We start from the raw sequence: 18,344 nt of genomic DNA, 5'->3' as shown, positions 1-18,344 counted from the left end.
GTAGCTTTTATGGACAAAAAGTTATGAGGGCATAAGTGTGAACTGCCCCAAATAGCCAAAAAAAGGCTCAGCACAGGAGGGGAAAAGGCCTGGCAGCGAAGGGGTTAAAAAGCAGACTTTAGGGCTTGCACTTAAAGCAAGGTCTCTCCAGACTAAGAGTGACACCTTCCAGATATGCTTTGATTTCTCTAGAGTAACAGCATATAGACGGTAGGAGCTGGGGATACGTATAAATACTCTGTAAGAACTTGGAGCCAAAGCTCTGTTTAAACTCCCTGCTCTGCTTAAATTCATGTATGATAATGATATGCACAACTTCAGGGAACCAGATGAGGTGGATCAGTTTACTTTGCAAATGTAGATCAATAAGTGTAAGTGATATTGACCTGGGGACAAGAGAAGTGCAAGGAAAGTCATGGTTGGAATCATCTAGTTAAAGGCTCAGGGATCTTTGAATGCTAACTCAAATTACGACATAAGATTATTGTCAAACAAGATAGTGGGGTGGTTCCCTGCTAGGGATGTACATGGTGGGAAGCATATGGGAAAAAAAGGAAAAAACTTGGTCCTCAGACAATCACAGTGTATTGAGTGGAACAGGGGGTTGTTGCCTTTGGGGGTATGGTGGGTTTAGGTTTGGGTGTTTGGATGAACATGTCAGAAAAGAAGGGGGTGATCCATTGTTAACAGTTTTAACATGGAATGGAAATTGTTTGAGGATGAAAATGAAACAAGATCTAGGGATTCAATATCTAAGAGATCAAAAGGCAATCATTATGGCCCTCATTACAACCCTGGCGGGTGGTGTTGTAGTGGTGGTAGTACCACCAACAGGCTGGCAGTACATACTGCCATATTATGTCATTGGCGGTTTGGCAAAAGCCAAATTGCCAATGTACCACACCAACCACGACGGCGGTAACGACCGCCGGGCTGGAGACTACAGTCTCCAGCCCGGCAGCCGTCACTAGGCTGCCCACAGTAATATGACCCCACCCATCGCCATGGTTTCTGTGGCTTTTTTACCACCACGAAAACCATGGCGGTAGGTACTATCAATGCCAGGGAAGATAGGGGTCTCCCCCGCCCCCCACCCCGTACCCGGAGTCCTCCCCCACCCTCTCCATTCCCCTTCCGACCCCCCGCATACACACAGGCATACCCACAGTCACCCATGCATGCATACATTTATACACACACACTTCAACACACATTGACATACATCCCAGCACACACGCATTCACAGAACACAACATACACACAAACTCACAACCATGCATGCACACACACATTCAACACGCCTCACACCCGCATGCACACACACAAAAACAGTCACACACACACAACACCCCCCAACCCTCTCCCCTGTCGGGGCACCCGACTTTCCTGCTTGCAGGGGGTCCTCCGGCAGGAGATGGGACGCGGCACTGCTGCAGCAGCAGCGTCCACCAGCGGAACAGCGCCAGGCCGTATCATGGGTCATGATACGGTCGGCGGCGGTTTACTGGCGTGGTGCTGCTGCTGGCAGACGCACCACCTTACCACTGTCCGCCAACATGACCATAGCCAGAATTTCACCAGCCTTCTGGCGGAATTCCAGCTACAGTCATAATATGGCGGATGGTAGGCAGCCACGGCGACAGTCTTTTGGAGGCCGTCACCATGGCGGTAGGCGGCATATACCGCCTTGGTCTTAAGGAGGGCTTACGTTTTTACAGAAACCCATCTTCGAAATTCAGAATATTTGGCTGGTTTTAATAAACAAAAGTGACTTTTACAGGAGTTGTCTGTGCAGGAGGGGACACCCTAGTGACCACATACTGGGGCATATTTAAAAAAAGTGTTGCTGCACCAGTGCACAATCACATTTCTTGGGCCCCTTAATGCCCCCTACCGCCTCCATGTGTGTGCCATATTTAAAATACGGCGCAACATGGCGCAGGTTTGGGAGCAATAACTTCACCTTTTTTTGAGTGTATTGATGTACTGTTCAGAGTTAGCGACAACATTTTGGCATAACCCTGAACAGTAAATAAGGTCCCATTATAAATAATGGTGTGCCCCTTTTAACGCCTGCTCTGAGCAGCCATTCAAAATGTCCAAAAAATGGTGCAAAGAAATCTTTTAGATTTTTTGCACAATTTTTTCAGCCTCCCCTAATGGGGGAATGCCCCCCCTTGCCTACTTTATGCCTGACATAATGTGCTGCAAGCGGTTACAAAATAGCACAATGTATGGATTGCGGCACTTTGTGAATCTGGTGTGCCAATCTTGGCCTCATTAGTCCACATTAGTGTAAAAAAAATAGGTTAATGTGGCGCAAGGTAGCGCTAAGCCCTCTTAAATCTGGGCCCCGTCTCTGTGGGGACTTGAACATTGCCATAATCACACACTATCTCTGTGGGGACTTGGATGTCTTTACCTTTACATGCTATATCTGTGGGGTGTCTTTGAATGTGACTGTTGACAGTATCTGTAAAAAGAATTTGTGGTTTATTACGAGTTTGGTTGTTGGACAACCACCAAGTTCGCGGGATGATGGGGCCATCAATCCGGCTGCTTCACCTCTGTTGTATTATATTGTACCAACTGGGCTGACCAGCGGGAATATCAGATTACAATGTTCCAGCTGGTCAGCCTGGCAGGAATAGTCCTATGGAATTTATCTCAGCTCCGAGGCCAATACTGTAACATATCACCCCCCTAGGAAAGCTCACTGCCTACACATTTTGCACTGTGTTTCCTCCAGCCTTTTCAAGGTGGGGTCCCCGCCATGAAAATGCTGGCAGAAACTGGACTCATAATCAGCACAGAGGTGCTGAACTCAACGCTGCCATGGCTGAGCATGACTATTACCATCGTCAGTCCATCAGTAACCATCTTCCTGGTGGGGATGGTGGTCCGACCGCCAGGGTCATCATGTGTCTGGAGTGGGGCAGTCCGACCGCCACCACGACATTGTTGGTCGTAAGGCTGCCAATGTCATAATGAGTCCCTTTTATACTGTTATGACCACATCTGACCTTGGTGCGTAGCATCACACACCATCCCTAGACAGGCATTCAAATAAATTGCTACTCCTAGTGGGATGTAGTCTAATAGCTACCTTGACATAAATTAAAATAATTTTGCCGAGTTCTACATGACCATATTGCTTGATTCGATCATTTATTTTTTCAATATTTTAGTTCTTTATCATGAGCACTAAGCAAAAAGTTACCTAAAGTTTTAATTTCCCTTCCTCATTTCTGATCAATTATATTTTCTGATGCATTATTCATATAATTTATCTATTGTGTACACATAAGAGACATGCAATCATTCAATTATAAATAGATTGCGATGGTATTTGTGTACACTACTGACAAAATAAACATTTAGCCATGTGCCTATGTCTGTATTCCAACACAAATGATAATTATGAAGCAAGTCCCCACAAGGATGGTAACACCCTTTCAAGCCCCTGCAAGGATGGTTCTGTGTGCGCGATTAAATAACAAAATATTTGCAAATTTGAAGCGGGATCCTACATTATGAATTTTGTCTTTAAATGTTTCTGGTATTGGTATATTTTTAAAACATTAGGAAAGCTTAGTCCCCAAAAAGGCTGGTGTCCAAACATAGAGGGTCATTACGAGCCTGGTGGTCACTAAACCGCCAGAGTTGTGGATGGTGGTCTGACCACCACTAATGAAGTGGTCCAAGCGCCACTAGTCTAACCGCCACATTACAACCCTGGTGGTCAGGCTGCCAGGGAATTCCCAGTTCCTCCAGGATGGAAGATTCCAGCGGTCTGTAGGTGGTGGTGGTCCTACCTAATCTGCCAGGGCAGTGCTGCAAGCAGTGCTGCCCTGGGGATTACGACCCCCTTGTCCGCCATCGGTTTGATGGCAGTACAACCGCCATGATAATGCTGGTGGAGAACTGGTGCGGGGGGCCATCCTGGCCAGCACCATTGCAATGTTCACTGTCTGCTTTGTGCCCGCTGACCTAACAGGAAACATTTAATGGGGCCAGCGGTGAGGCAGCCTGTGTGGTGGCAACATCCCTGTTGGATATTCAGCAAATGGTAAAAACCACCTGCCAAACTCATAATGACCCCCATAGTCCCCACCCTGATGGTAACGTGTATGTGTGTGTGTGTGTGTATGTGTGTGTGTGTGCTTGTGAGACACTTATGACTTGGACAAGTGCTGTGGAATATAGCATTAAATGCTAAGTGACTGTACTGAGGCCCATATACAGTGGTGTGTCAGAGAGGTCAGGTGGTCCAGAGAAACATTTACCAGTAAGTTTCAAGTTCAATTTATCATGTTTGATTACATGGCAACATGACAAAAAACAGCCTTTTTAAAAATACAAATAATCCTCTTAAACAATTTATGTACATTCAATCATTCTAAAAGAAACAACAGTACTGTGCTAACTGTTCTACCCAAGCCTCTTATCACTTAAGCTAAAAATAATCCATCTAAAATAACCTAGCTTTATAGAAACATGAAAACAGTTTTCATACAGTCATGCCTAAATCTCATTGACCACTCAGAGATGTACATACATTAGCTAATATGTTTCAAAGGATTTAAAACATCATTAACACAGTAAATCCATACATTTGTCCCCCACTTCATAATATAAACAGCACTACCTCAATTAGGTTCACATTATTCCAAATGATTTACACATTATAAAATGTATATAAATGTTACAAAGTGCATCAGTATTTCAGCAGCATGCCGTCATGGCTCCAGATCACCCCATTGTGAGGGAAAGTGGGGATACTATGATTCCATGACTTTGTTTTACAAATAAGTGATTTACAGGCTGCAGCAATCTGGCAATTTGGTATATAGCATACCAAAAAAAGGTATGCTGTGTCATGGGTCCAGGTATCCACTTAGAAGTAGACCAGGGATTTTTTCAAAATCGCAAGGGTTCTATTCGTGGGAGGATAGTCGAGCAGCTTAGGCTAATCAAAGAGGAGTGTTAGACATTTCTTGCATGCACAAAGTCAATGATTGATAGACAAACACTCTGAATAAGGAGATCTGCACCAATTTAGAAAAACATACTTTTAACAACAATAACTTTTTTGGGGGAGTAATTACTCTTTAAGTTAGAAATTTTTAAGTATACAGAAAATATACTTGCATTGACTTTTACACAGAAATGTTATCCTATGGGGAAGAAATATATACTGCATTTGTGCACATAGCAACGACTTACAGGACTATTCTTCCACAATTAATGTAAGTGCAGGGCAAGGTCCAAGGTAGAAACAAAAGGTCACTTTGGGAGGCATGGGGACATCCGGGTGCAGAGATGCTTTTCAGCGTCTGGTGCCCTAATGTTATCCTATGGGAAATAAACGTATACTGCATATAGGTACTTAGCAGCAACATACAGGACTGTTTATCCAGAGTTATGGTAAGTATAGATAAGGCACAAGGGAGCACCAATAGGTCACTCCAGTTGGCTCTTGGCCATCCAAATGCAGATGTACTTTTTTTCATCAGGTAAGCTAATGTTATCCAAAGGGAAAGAAACAGATACTGCATATGGTTACCTAGCAAACACTCGCTGGACTGTTCTTCTGGAGTTGAGGTAAATATGAAGCAAGGCCCAAGGTAGCACCAACAGATCACTTTGGGAGGCTCTGGGGCATCTGGGTGTGGAGCTGCATGACAGTGTTTGGTGCCCATTTCACTTTAATGGTAAAACAGTCCTGGGGAAAATAGGCTACAAGTGGGGACTGGGTGACAAGTTTGGCTGAAACCAAAGGTGGGCTCCACTCTTGAGGGTCTTGGGCACACAAGAACACCATCAGTCCACAGCAACTCGGGCTGTGGGGCACGTGTGCAGTGGGACTTTGTCTGACGAGGTTGCCTTGTGAAGACTCCTCATAGTGGTTTGGTGCCTGCATAGAAGAGCCTGAAGGTAGCAACAGGGGGGCCAGACTGCCCAAACTTAAGGTCAGGTTCAGCTTTGGAGGATATCAGGACCTCGTTGGCACCATTGGTCCATTTCGACTCAGGCTGGGGGGCTCAGTGCAATGGTGCTTTTAGGTGTTGGGTTTTTGTAGTCTGGGTTGTTATTGGGTGCCTGCAGGGTACAGGGAGTAGCTCTGCTACTCCACAGGAGATGCTGGTTGTTTCTCAAAGTGCTGCCAGGCATTTGGAGGAAGAGCAGCTGCAGGATGAGACGACATACCCACACACACTCACCTCTCTCTCTACCTCTTTCTCTCTATGCAATGCTCTAAATCTCCTTTCTGTGTCTACCTTCTAAATGTCTCTGCCACACACTCTATGAATACATCTGCTTCAACCTTACCTCTATTGCTGTACCTCACCTCTGTCTCTACTTCACCCTTTTTCTCTCTACAGCATGTGACACTGAACACGTGCATAGCCAGAAGCTTGTGGCTGCTGTTTGAAGCACTTGTGATTTTAGAATGTTTTTTTTGTGTGAAGTGATTCTTCATGTCCAGAATGCCTGCAAGGATGCATTTTACTCTCAACTGCAGTTCCAATTGACAATTTTGATTCCACACGATTATGCATAATTTCACAACATTTTTCCATAATTTCTCTCAATTTTTCAAAAAGAAATAAAGCAAATTTCGCAAAATCCTAAAATGATGGGACTAATGTCTGGTGGTAGGGTTTGTGCAAAAAGACAGTTGTAAAACAGTTGTTGTTCTTATTCTTGTAATAGAATAACACAAAATGTCTATCCATTTCACTTTTCTGCATCTAAGTCCAACATCTCAACAGTTCCAGAAATCCTATTAGTCTGTAGGGAAACAAGGAGGCAGCCGTGTTTACTTTTTCACAGTTTTACCTCTGTGAAGAAAATACTTTTTTCAAAGAAGAAGAAATTAAACTGTCGCTAAGGGAATTTGGCCTTATTTTTATGACAAACTCATTCATTACTTATTTTTGTTTCATCAACACATTTGATCATATCATTTTTACTTACAAGTAACACAGAAATATATTTCTTCAATTTCATTTTTTAAATCATTGGATGGTGAGCTTTTCCTGTCAAGTTTCAAATAAATGTATACATTCTCTTGTAATTTTGTTTTGTATATTAACACATTCTCCTGCAAGTGCACTGCTAATTTGCACTTCTCACAAATGTGTCAAGCAATTTACAAAGCAGCAAAGCAAAAAACAATGCAGAACATCCAAATATGCCCTCAATTTCATACATATGTGCACCCCAAAAAAGTATCTGCTGCTACTGATACTACCTCTGAAGCAGAAACAGACATTTATATAGCAAATCAGGGAGTAGCGTATTGAGAAAATATATATATAATTGATGTAATCCACTACAGCTGACACAAGCTGATACAATATTACTAGTAATGGATACAAAATAAACGTCAAAGATGACAGCAGTTTGGAGTGCCGGCTTTCTTTGTTTGGAAATTTGCTGGTGGCGTTGAATATTGGTGGGTCCTTCGCCCACAGATGAGCACCGATCTCATCAGGCGAACGTCAGGAGGGAATGCAGGGAGTTCTCTTGGGATATATATATATATATGTTTACACACACATACATACACATAAACATTACCTACTGGTGGTTGCCAGTAAGTAAGCTTTTTTCACTTCACCACATCTTTGGCAACGTTTGATAAATCTTCGCAAAATTTTCTAAAAAGTGATTCTTGTTGCTCACAGAAAGTTCAGGGTAATCTATCAAGCGGGGCAGAAAAAAAGGGGGGTAAATAACATGCGTTTTCCATGTTAATTCCCAGAAGACCTTTGAACACAAATACAGCCCGAACCACTGGACATAATCACACCAAATTTGGCAGAAAGCTAGCTTTCGGTACGCAGATTGGAGAACAAGGGAAAGGGAAAACAAATTTCTATATATCTGGCTGGGGAACCTTCATGATTATTTTGTGAAAATTTTGCAAGTATTTGCGAATTTTCAAGAATGCACATGTGAAAAGAAGCACTGTAATTGGCTGAACGTAACCTGACTAGAAAGTTGCAACTGCCATTTTATATCACAGGACTTGGCCCAGAGGGGTGAAAATCCTCATTGAAAGTGGCATAATGGATCAGGGTAAAGGTACCCTGACCCCAGGAATGTGATATAGGTATATGTTAGGTGAAAACTATGGGTTTCAACTATTTTTGCATCACCATGCGTGGTATTCATGAACGCTCACAATTTATTCGCAAAATATTAATGAATGTGAATAAATTTGAAAAAAAACACTGACTCATTTAAACACTAATTCATTCACTTATACATGCATCCAGAGGATGCTCATGCGCCCACTCACACACCCACTCAGACACTCATGCACCAACTCAAGCCCACTCATAGACTCTCACACCCACTTTCAGACCCACTCAGACACTCACGGACCCAGACACAGATGCACTGACAGAAACAGGAGCGGTGGCCAACCTGCACTGTACTTGGTCAAAGGCCATGCATGGCGCAGTGTTGGGTGGTTATAAGGGTTTGGCTGCAAGGCCTGGCTGCAGGCAAGGGCACGAGTTATAGTTACCTTAGGGCATGAGTTATAGTTAGTTGAAAGAACTCTAACTATAACTACTGAATTTCCATGGTTTTGGACAAGGAAATTCAGAACCTTCTGAAATTTACTCTCACAAAGCCAGAGAAATTCAGCAGTTATGGTTAACATTATTTCAAGTAACATTAACTCGAGGCCTAAGATAACTATAACTTGCGAACCCACCATGCAGTTTTTTCTTCAATAATTTGACTTCTAATGATTCATTGATATTTGTATTGACATTATAAATGTTGTCAAGAGGGCTGTAATATCTTGGTTAATTAACAGTGCATGGCAAGGGTGCAAGTTATAGTTACTGACAATAACTCTAATTATAACTGCTGAATTTCTTTGGCTTCATGCAAGTAAATTCAGAACCTAATTATAACTTCACTGTAACCGTTGTTTTTTTAAGTGGTTAGATAGATAGATAGATAGATAGATAGATAGATAGATAGATAGATAGATAGATAGATAGATAGATGTCACATGCTGTAGAATGTTATGGATAAAACGTTCAATTAGGATATACATTTCTCCCATGTTCGGTTTATGGTCCAACACAAACTTTAGAGTTGCCCTACACTTTCATCAGTTTGGACTGAAGAGTAATGAATACAAATGTCATTGCATTATTACTATTAGTACTAATTCTATTTTTAAATAAGTCTTACACTTTTAAGCACATATGATTTTATAAATTCAGCTCGTAGCCTCATATCACCCGAGCAGTAGTGCATTTTCCTGTTTTCCTTCGTTTTCATTTACATTGGTTATTGGGATACACCACAGCAGTGCTTAAATATGGCATTCTCTTACATTAAGTATTCCTGAACATCACTTTATTTTAATGAGGCTCACCCGTGAGTGCCCTCCAGTCACAACAGCAACTGCAAGAATGCCAAAGAACTGAAATTTAAATTTCACATTAGTTGCTGCATCGGAATTTATTCCACATTTTTATCTTATTGGGTTTTTGGAGTACAATACATATAGCTAGGTGTTAGCATTTGAGCTATAATTCATTCTGTGAGGTGATGCTGATAAATGTAAACCACAATATTAAACAGCACAACTAATAAGTGACTTTAAACAGCCGTATCGCAAGGAAAGCATACATATATTCATAGACACACGTCTATCACTTAATTCACCAATTTAAATTGATAAAATGTGTTTTTCGTAATTCACTATTTCGCTCCTACTGTTGTCAATTGTTCCCTCATCTTCCATTTTATTCCTCATCATGCATTGTATGTCCCTTTGTTCTAAGGCTTATGTCTTCACTTTGTTACCCTCTATTTCTAAGGGACGGATTTAGAATAAACGTCCATCAGGGTGATGGGGACATTACCTCTGGTATCCTAAAAGACTAATGTCTGTCAGATTTTTAAATGACCTTGGGACCAGTTCTCGTCTCTATACATTCCAAAGGAACCATCAAAAGGGCGCCTTTGAATATATAAAGTGTTTGGTGGACGTCTGCTGTTGGTTTTGAGAGCGTTTCAAACAAACTGTTTCATTTTTATTGTTTTTCAAAAAAAAAAAAAAAATGTATGACGCCCAAACCGTAGAAGTTCTCTCTTAGGCTGTGGGATCATTATTATTTTTTCTTTCCTTCACTGGCATTGAAAGGGAGGTAAAAAAATTCATTACACCTTTCTTGGCTGAGAAAGGTGAAATCCTACTAGAGTAGCAACTACAATTTCTGTTTCAGTGAAGTCACAAGCAAACCCCAAATTAACATGTGCTTAACTCTCTGATAGCTTGGCACGAGCAGTCAGGCGAGCTTAGAGGAAATGTGTAAAGTATTTATACAGCACCTCAAACTGAAATAGAGTGAAAACACAGCATAAGAAAATCCCACACCAGTTTAGAAAATTAACGTCAAATGTAATAAATTATTTAAGCCCACAACATACAAAAATACAATCAGTAGAAGTGGAGAAATTACATTTCAAGGTTTCAAGTGAGTATAGCAGCTAAAAGTACAAACTTCCACTCTTGGAAATGTGGTCATACAAGTCAAAAGTTGAAGCCAACCACAAGAGAGTGTAGTCTGGGTACAGGGGTCAGGTGTTCCAGTCTGAATGAGTTATCTTCAACAGTCCAGTGCCAAGAGTATCGTTTGTGATGGGGTTGTAAGGAGCAGGGACAGCGTAGCAGATGGTTGTCGATGTTCCATGAACAGCAGGTGGGGTGTCACACACAGTCATCGCTGTAACACAAAGATCCTGCTTGCGTTGTGGATGATTGGTGCTGGAGCACCATGGACTGTTGATGTGCAGCAAGAAGTGCAGACCAACTGCCAGCTACACCTAGTCATGTATGCCGGGATACAGGCAGTAGGCACCAAACAATCTGAACAAGAAAATGTAAACTTTCTAAAAGTATTTTGGGAAGGAACAATGGTCCCTCAAGTAGAAAAATCCTTCAGTACAATACACCACAGATACATAGTGGAGTCTATTTTAAATTTCCACAAGTAAAGTATACTGCATTTATTAATCTTAAAACTGCAATTAGTCGGAAAACTAGGCATCAAGTGAAATGTAATAATGATGGAAAAATCCAATCTAACACAACAAGATTTGGTTAACACTAAGGCATTCATTAGGTGACATAGAATTATATGCAGTAATAAGGTCACAGTTGTTAGGTACCCATACTCATAAAGACTCAAATTACAGAACTACAGAAAAATGAGTCAGGGTACTTCAGTCAACAACAATTCAATCCCTTAACACAATGTCGGGATCATCATCAGGACAACAGATGTGTCTGAGGAACGATGGTTACTACCAAAGTAACCTGATACCTTCCCTAAATGGGAAATGAAAAAAATGAGGACAGAAAGGAAGAAAGAAAAGAAAAGGGGAGGAGATAGAAGAGAAAAAATGGCTTACATTAGTACCCTGGTATATACATATAATCAGAGAAGATAGAAAGCCATACATGAGCTTAAGTTGGTGACAACATGTGAAACAACTGCTAAGTGAGGGTCAACAAAAGTGCTGTTGAAGTAAATGGCTTGCGCACGAGACTCTGCAATGGTCACCAAAAAGATACACATTACATTCAATGGTTGCGATCCATTGGCAGTACCCACCTGGCCACTTAGAATGGCCACCCAAATACAAAATGACCCAACATTGGCCTAAACGAAAATCACACACCTGACACTGATACACACACCCCACACACCCACCCATAGCACTATAAAACACCCCCCCACATTACACACAAACCTTTACGAACACCAATAATCGCCACAACATTAACACGAAGATCACTGACACAACTACACACACACACTCCACAAACACCCATCCATCTTTCACGCACCCCAGATCCCACACCCCACCACATCACTCAACATCCTCTGCACAACACACAACACCCATGTCCCCACTAAGGCACCCCATTTCACTGATGAGGATTTGCGGGTCATGGTGGAGGCAATGGCCATAGTAGAGCCACAGCTGACTGGAGCACAGGTACAGCAAATATCCATTGCCAGGAAGATGAGCTATGGTCGAGAATCGTGGACAGGGTGAATGCCATGGGACAGCATCCAAGAACAAAGGACAACATCAGGAAGAGGGGGAATGACTTACGGGGGATGGTACGTTCCATAGCAGCAAGGCACCAGCTCGCCATCCAGAGGACTGGCAGTGGACCCTCACCTCCTCGCCCACAGCCCCCACATGTGAGAAGCAAGTCTTGGCAATACTGCATCCTGAGGGACTCACTGGAGTAGCCGGAAGACTGGACACTGGTGAGTCAATATTTACTACTCATCACCCCACATACCTGCATGCCATCACACCCCCTCACCCTCACTCCCATCACTCCACTCCATTCCACACACTACACCTACACATCTGACTAACCCCAATGCCAAACCCTGCATGATATACCAATGCCTGGACAGCCCTCCCAGCCCTGCATGCACACCCATCACCAAAGCATGCACAGCAATGAGAACTAACATCACCATACACAAACAAAGGTGGAAGGGCAACAGCAACAATAGAGGGGAAGCTAGGGATGTAGAAAATGTCACAGACATGAAGCATAATACATTACAGGTGCCCCAGCCAATCTCAGCGGCGAGGAGGTGCCACGACTGTCCAGTCCCCCAATAGAAGATGCCCCCAGAGATGCATTAACTCTGGACTTTAGGATCTGGATGAACTACCTGGCCCATCAGGGACCACTGGTCAATCGGCCACCCCAGCCCACTCACAGAACACCAAAGACCCTCCCCTATCAGTATCCAACACCACAGCACCCACCCAACGTCCCCACACCTCTATCCCCAGGACACGTCAATCAGCAGTGTGCCTACCTGCACAGGGACCCCAGTCCACACCTCACCCCCAAGACAATCAGGTATCTGGGGTCAGTGGTAGTTGGCACACCATTCTGGGGACACAGGTACAGGGGAACAGTGACACTGGGAGGACTGCTGTGCGCCAGGGGGAGGACAGGTCCAGGGAACCAACTCACTAATGTCCTGGGGGCTTACCAACAATCCCAGGTCAAGATGGGCAAGAGCCTTACCATCATGCGGGAGAACAAGCGGCTGCAGCAGGAACACCATCAGGAGATCAGGGAGGATATGCAGGCCCTCAACACCACCATGGTTTCCTTAGGAGGGGTGCTGGCAGATATGGCCAACATCATGAGGGAATAGACAGCACACCAGGGGGCCCCTACCACTAGCCATTCTACTGATGAGCCCACCACTTCCGCTGCAGCTAGTGGGCAGGAGGCCCTGTCACAAGACCCACAGGCCACCAGCACCCTTCCCCCTGCAGAAGGTGAACCACCCTACAAACGTTCCCTGCGACCGAGACAAAAGCCAGAGACACTAGCCAAGTCCAAGACCACCACAAGGACATGAGACCCTCCTGAATGTCTCCCTTGTGTCCCACCCTATCACCTTATCCACTTTGAACTGCCTTTGCACCCTTCCGATGGCCCCTTGGACACTGGACCTGTGCTACAAACAGACTGGAACAAAAATACCCTTGACTTTCCTCAACCATCACCCCATTCCATTGCACTTTTCCATCAATTATTTGCAGTACAATAAACACCCTTGAGCGATAGTGTTTTATGTGATGAAAATGTGCATTTATGGAAACAGTCACATCTTGTGCAAATGATCTAAACACTGTGATAGCATACAATTAATGACCTGTGGCTGTCTGTAGTCATCACATCAGTACACAGGTGTGATATCACCAACATCTGCAAAATGAGAAGCCATAGGTGACAGTAAGTAGAGATGCAAAGGAAGTGAATGCCATCCTGCTACAGCCATGGATAAAACATCAATATTCAGAGGAATGGTCAATTCCACTGTCTCACCTGTGTGTCATTGGAAGTATTGATGTATAACAAATGTTCTGTTGTCCACATCCTCATCCTCTGCCTCCTCATCCTCACTGTCCTCAGGGTTCACTGCTGCCACAGGGGCATTTCTAGTCTCCTCCTCCTGCAGATGAGGCACATGTCACCTGAGGGTGAGGTTGTGCAACATGCAGCATGCCACTACTATCTGGCAGGCCTTTCTGGGGTGAGTAGAACAGGGATCCACCTGTTAGATGGAGGCATCTGAACCTGCCCTTCCGGAGGCCGAAGGTCTTTTTAATAATTCTCGTGGTTCACCCTTGTGCATCATTATAAAAATTATCAGCTCCTGTCCTGGCATTCCTCACAGGGGTCAGGAGCCACGATGGTTTGGGTAGCCAGAGTCACCTGCATGTACAAACATTAGCCTTACACAATGGTATGGGGTTAACACCAGAAGGCATACACTGACATACATTGGGTGGGGAGACAGGCTCACCAATTAGCTACACCCTGTGCCTCTGTAGTTGTGCCATCACATTTGGTATGCTGTTATTCCTCAGGACGAAGGCATCATGCACTGAGCCATGATACGTGGCAGCGACATGGGAGATGTACTGATCCATCAGGCACACCATTTGCACATTGAGTGAGTGGAAACCTCAGATTCCAGAACACTTTTTAGTTCTGGCAGGGGGGACAAACGCTGTATGTGTACCGTCAGTCGCCTCAATAATATTGGGTATATGTCCCATTGCATAGAATCCTACCTTCACAGTGGCCAAGTCTTCCACCTGGGGGAAAGCAATGGAGCTGCACATGTGTTTGATCAAGGCAGACAAAACCCTTGCCAGCACGTTTGAGAACACTGGCTGTGACATTCCTGCTGCCAAGCCCACTGTCACTTGGAAAGAATCAGTTGCCAGGAAATGGAGCACTGATAAAACCTGCGCAAGAGGGGGAACCTAGTGGGATGGCAGATAGCTGATATCAGATCAGGCTCCAATTGGGCACACAGCTCTGTGATTGTGGCCCTGTACAGTCTATAGGTGAGTATTATATGCCTCTTCTCCAGTGTAGCCAAGTCCACAAGGGTCTGTACACGGTATCTAACAGAAACAAGAGTGCGTAGGCTGTCACAATTTGAACAATGGAACTACCTCCTCAGTGTACATTGAGCATTGATGTGATCAGACAATTGGAATGTCAATGTATGTGTAAATTGTAGCAATGACGCAATTATGGATTATCTGAATGTAGTCCACCACCATGAAATGATGACCGCCTGTCCTGTATCTAGGGACAGGTGGAAGTGAGGTAACTCCGCCAGCGTTGTGCATCATGGTGGAAGGAGGGCTTGCACCGCCGTGTAATTCCTCATTGGCTAATATGGCGCTCTATGGAATAAAGTGGCCAATTAGGATCAGCGGTGATGGTGTACACCACTGTGGACGTGACCACCATTTTCTATCTAAATCCTCACTTGATTCTTGACTTTCCACAGGACAACACCTACACTGCGTGTGCTGCTGTGACCTCTGTCCGGATCCTGCCATGGCTCGTGTGACTGGGGAAAGGGCCCCTGCTTTCACTTCAGAGGAGTTGGAGCGCTTGATGACTGGGGACCTACCCCTGTATGAACAGCTATATGGGCCTCTAGACCAACAGGTGAGTACACTTTGGGCACGAAGCATGTGACATGGTTGTGTGGAGATGTGTGTGCAAGCATCGTGTTATTTGGGGGGTGGCATGTCTGGTGGTAGTATACAAGGTAGACGCTGGGTGATGTGTGTGCCAATGGAGCTGGAAATGGGATTTGTGGGCCAAATGTATGACAGGCTGGATTGTATGTGTAATGGTGTCCTCCTGTCTGTGTTTCCTCTGCAGGTCAGCGCCCATCAGAAGAAGGGATTGTGGCATGCCATCGCCAAGGACAGGCAGACCCTGGGGGTCTACAGCAGGCGGAGAACCCAGTGTAGGAAAAGGTGGGAGGACCTGATACGCTGGGCTCAGAAGACAGCAGAGGCCCAGCTGGGAATGGCCTCCCAACGAGGCCTGGGTGCCCATCGGAACCTGACCCCTCTGATGGCCTGCATACTGGCAGTGACCTACCCAGAGCTGGATGGGCGCTTGAGGGCATCACAGCAGCCAAAAAGGGGTGAATACAGTGGGCATTGCAACTGTAATTGGTAGGTGACATAGGATCTTGGTGGTGGGTGTCAGTTAGTGGGTGCCCATTAATGCGAGCTCAGACATTGCAGCATGACCCAGCTCAAGGGTAATGGTTGTATCGCAAAATCCAATAACCTAGCTATGTTGCATCCCATGTCAGACAGGGCTTAGTGACTCCCAGAAGGGGTGCAGTTGGCAGTGGTTGGCTCACATCTTGCTGTGGTACCTAGCCAATGGAATGCCAGTGTGATGCATAGTGCTCAATCCTGATCCCTGTGTGTGACAGTAATGTGTACTCTATCTGTGGTGTTGGTGCTGTAATTGACCCAGTGCACCCTTTCTCTCTCCTCCCCTTTTTTCTTCTGTCATCCTGTCCATGTGTGCATTAGCATCATCTGGTGGAGGAGCAGGGGCACTGGCGACAGAGGGAGCTGTATCCCACAGCACCCAGGAGGCAGAGTCCACCGACATCTAGGGAACCAGTGGGATGGAGCACCATGGCAGTGACAACACTGACTCTGATTCCTCCTCCGATGGAAGCTCCCTGGTGGTGGCAGACACCTCTGGGACCACCACAGCTACAGGTACATCCACCGCCCCCTGTACCAGCACCGTCCTCTCAGTAGCCCCTCCCTGAGTTGCCCGTGCCTGTTCACCCAGGAGGGCGTGCATCTCCTTCGCACCAGGCAACTCATGCCCTGCCCCAGTCAGCCCTGCTGCCTTCAGTGAGAAGGGTATTGACCTCCTGAGATCCATATCTGTAGGGCAGTCAACCATTGTGAATTCCATCCAGGGGCTGGCATCCCAGATGCAGCAAAACAATGCATTCCTGGAGGGCATTCACAGTGGATTGGCAGCCCAACAGAGACTGTTCCAGGCTCTGGCCTTCGCTCTTATGGCAGCCATTGTCCCTGTTCCTACCGTGCCACCTCCAACTAACGCTTCCCAGTCCCAGTCTCCTCAATTCCAACCCATCCCATGCACACATACAGACAAGCATGCACACAAAACATCACACAAGAGTGACACAGACAAACTCAGGCGGCACAATTCATGCCACAAGCACTCACACAAACAACAGACAGTTGCACACACAACAATATCCACTGCCAATGTCTCCCCCTCCTCCTAGTCACATCCACACTCACATCTGCATGCACTGCATCATCAGTCATCAGTCACCACCACCATCACCGCAACAAGCAGCACACACCTCACTTGCAGACACCTCCACAACATCCATCCATGTCCCACCCTGTCTGCCCCCTCATAAGAGGCGCAAACGCACTCACTCAGACTCCCAACAGACATCCACCTCACATCAGCACACTTCCCATTCACCTGTACCCAGGTCCAGCAGACATACACCTCCAACAACCACTCCCTCAACCTCCACTCCCATCCTTCTTCCCTCATTCCACTCCACCGTCCCTAAGAAGCTTTTCTTTGCTCAACTTGACCTCTTCCCTCCCCCTCGACCCACCGGTCCTGCCTGTAAGAGCTGGGTCACAATGACCCAGCCCAGCACTTCAACCAAACAGTCCACAGGGACAGTGGAGGCACCTCCTAGTCGTGGAGGCAAGAAAGGGAAGGATCTCACTTCACCGCCCAAGAGAAGGAAGAATCCCACTCCACCACCCAAGAGAGGCAAGGATCCCACTACACCACCCAAGAGAGGGAAGGATCCCCCTCCACCACCCAAGAGAGAGGAGAATCCCACTCCACTACCCAAGAAAGGTAAGGTTCCTACACCAACTAAGAGAGGCAAGAGGCCCCCTCCAACAGCAGTGGGAAAGGAACCCTCACCTCCAGCAGTGACAGGCAGAGTTTACCTCCAACACAGGTGGGCAAGGAACCCTCACCTCCAGCTGGGACACAGCAGTCCTCAACTCCAGCTATGACACAGCAGCACTCACCTCCACCTGGGACACAGCAGTCCTCGCCTCCAGTAGAGGGCATGCAGGCCACCCTCCATGAACTGTTGTACAAGGAGCCCCCTCCAGAACCAGTGGGCAAGTTCCCCACCTCAGAGACTGTGACCCTGCACTCCCCAGCAAAGGGAAATGGGCATGAAGCCCCCTCCAGAACTAGTGGACAAGTTCCCCACTTCAGCTGAGGTGCCCCCAACCCCTCTCCCCCCTGAGGTGCCTGGCCATTTCCAACATGATGCCCCTACATAGAATAGTGCAGATTTTGTCAGGAAACAAGTTGGGGCTTGGACTGTGCCCTATAGCCATGTGTGCCTTTTGTACTTTGGACT

This window comes from Pleurodeles waltl, chromosome 8, assembly GCF_031143425.1.
Source record: "Pleurodeles waltl isolate 20211129_DDA chromosome 8, aPleWal1.hap1.20221129, whole genome shotgun sequence".
In the NCBI taxonomy this organism is placed as follows: domain Eukaryota; kingdom Metazoa; phylum Chordata; class Amphibia; order Caudata; family Salamandridae; genus Pleurodeles; species Pleurodeles waltl.
This window is presented reverse-complemented; position numbering follows the sequence as displayed.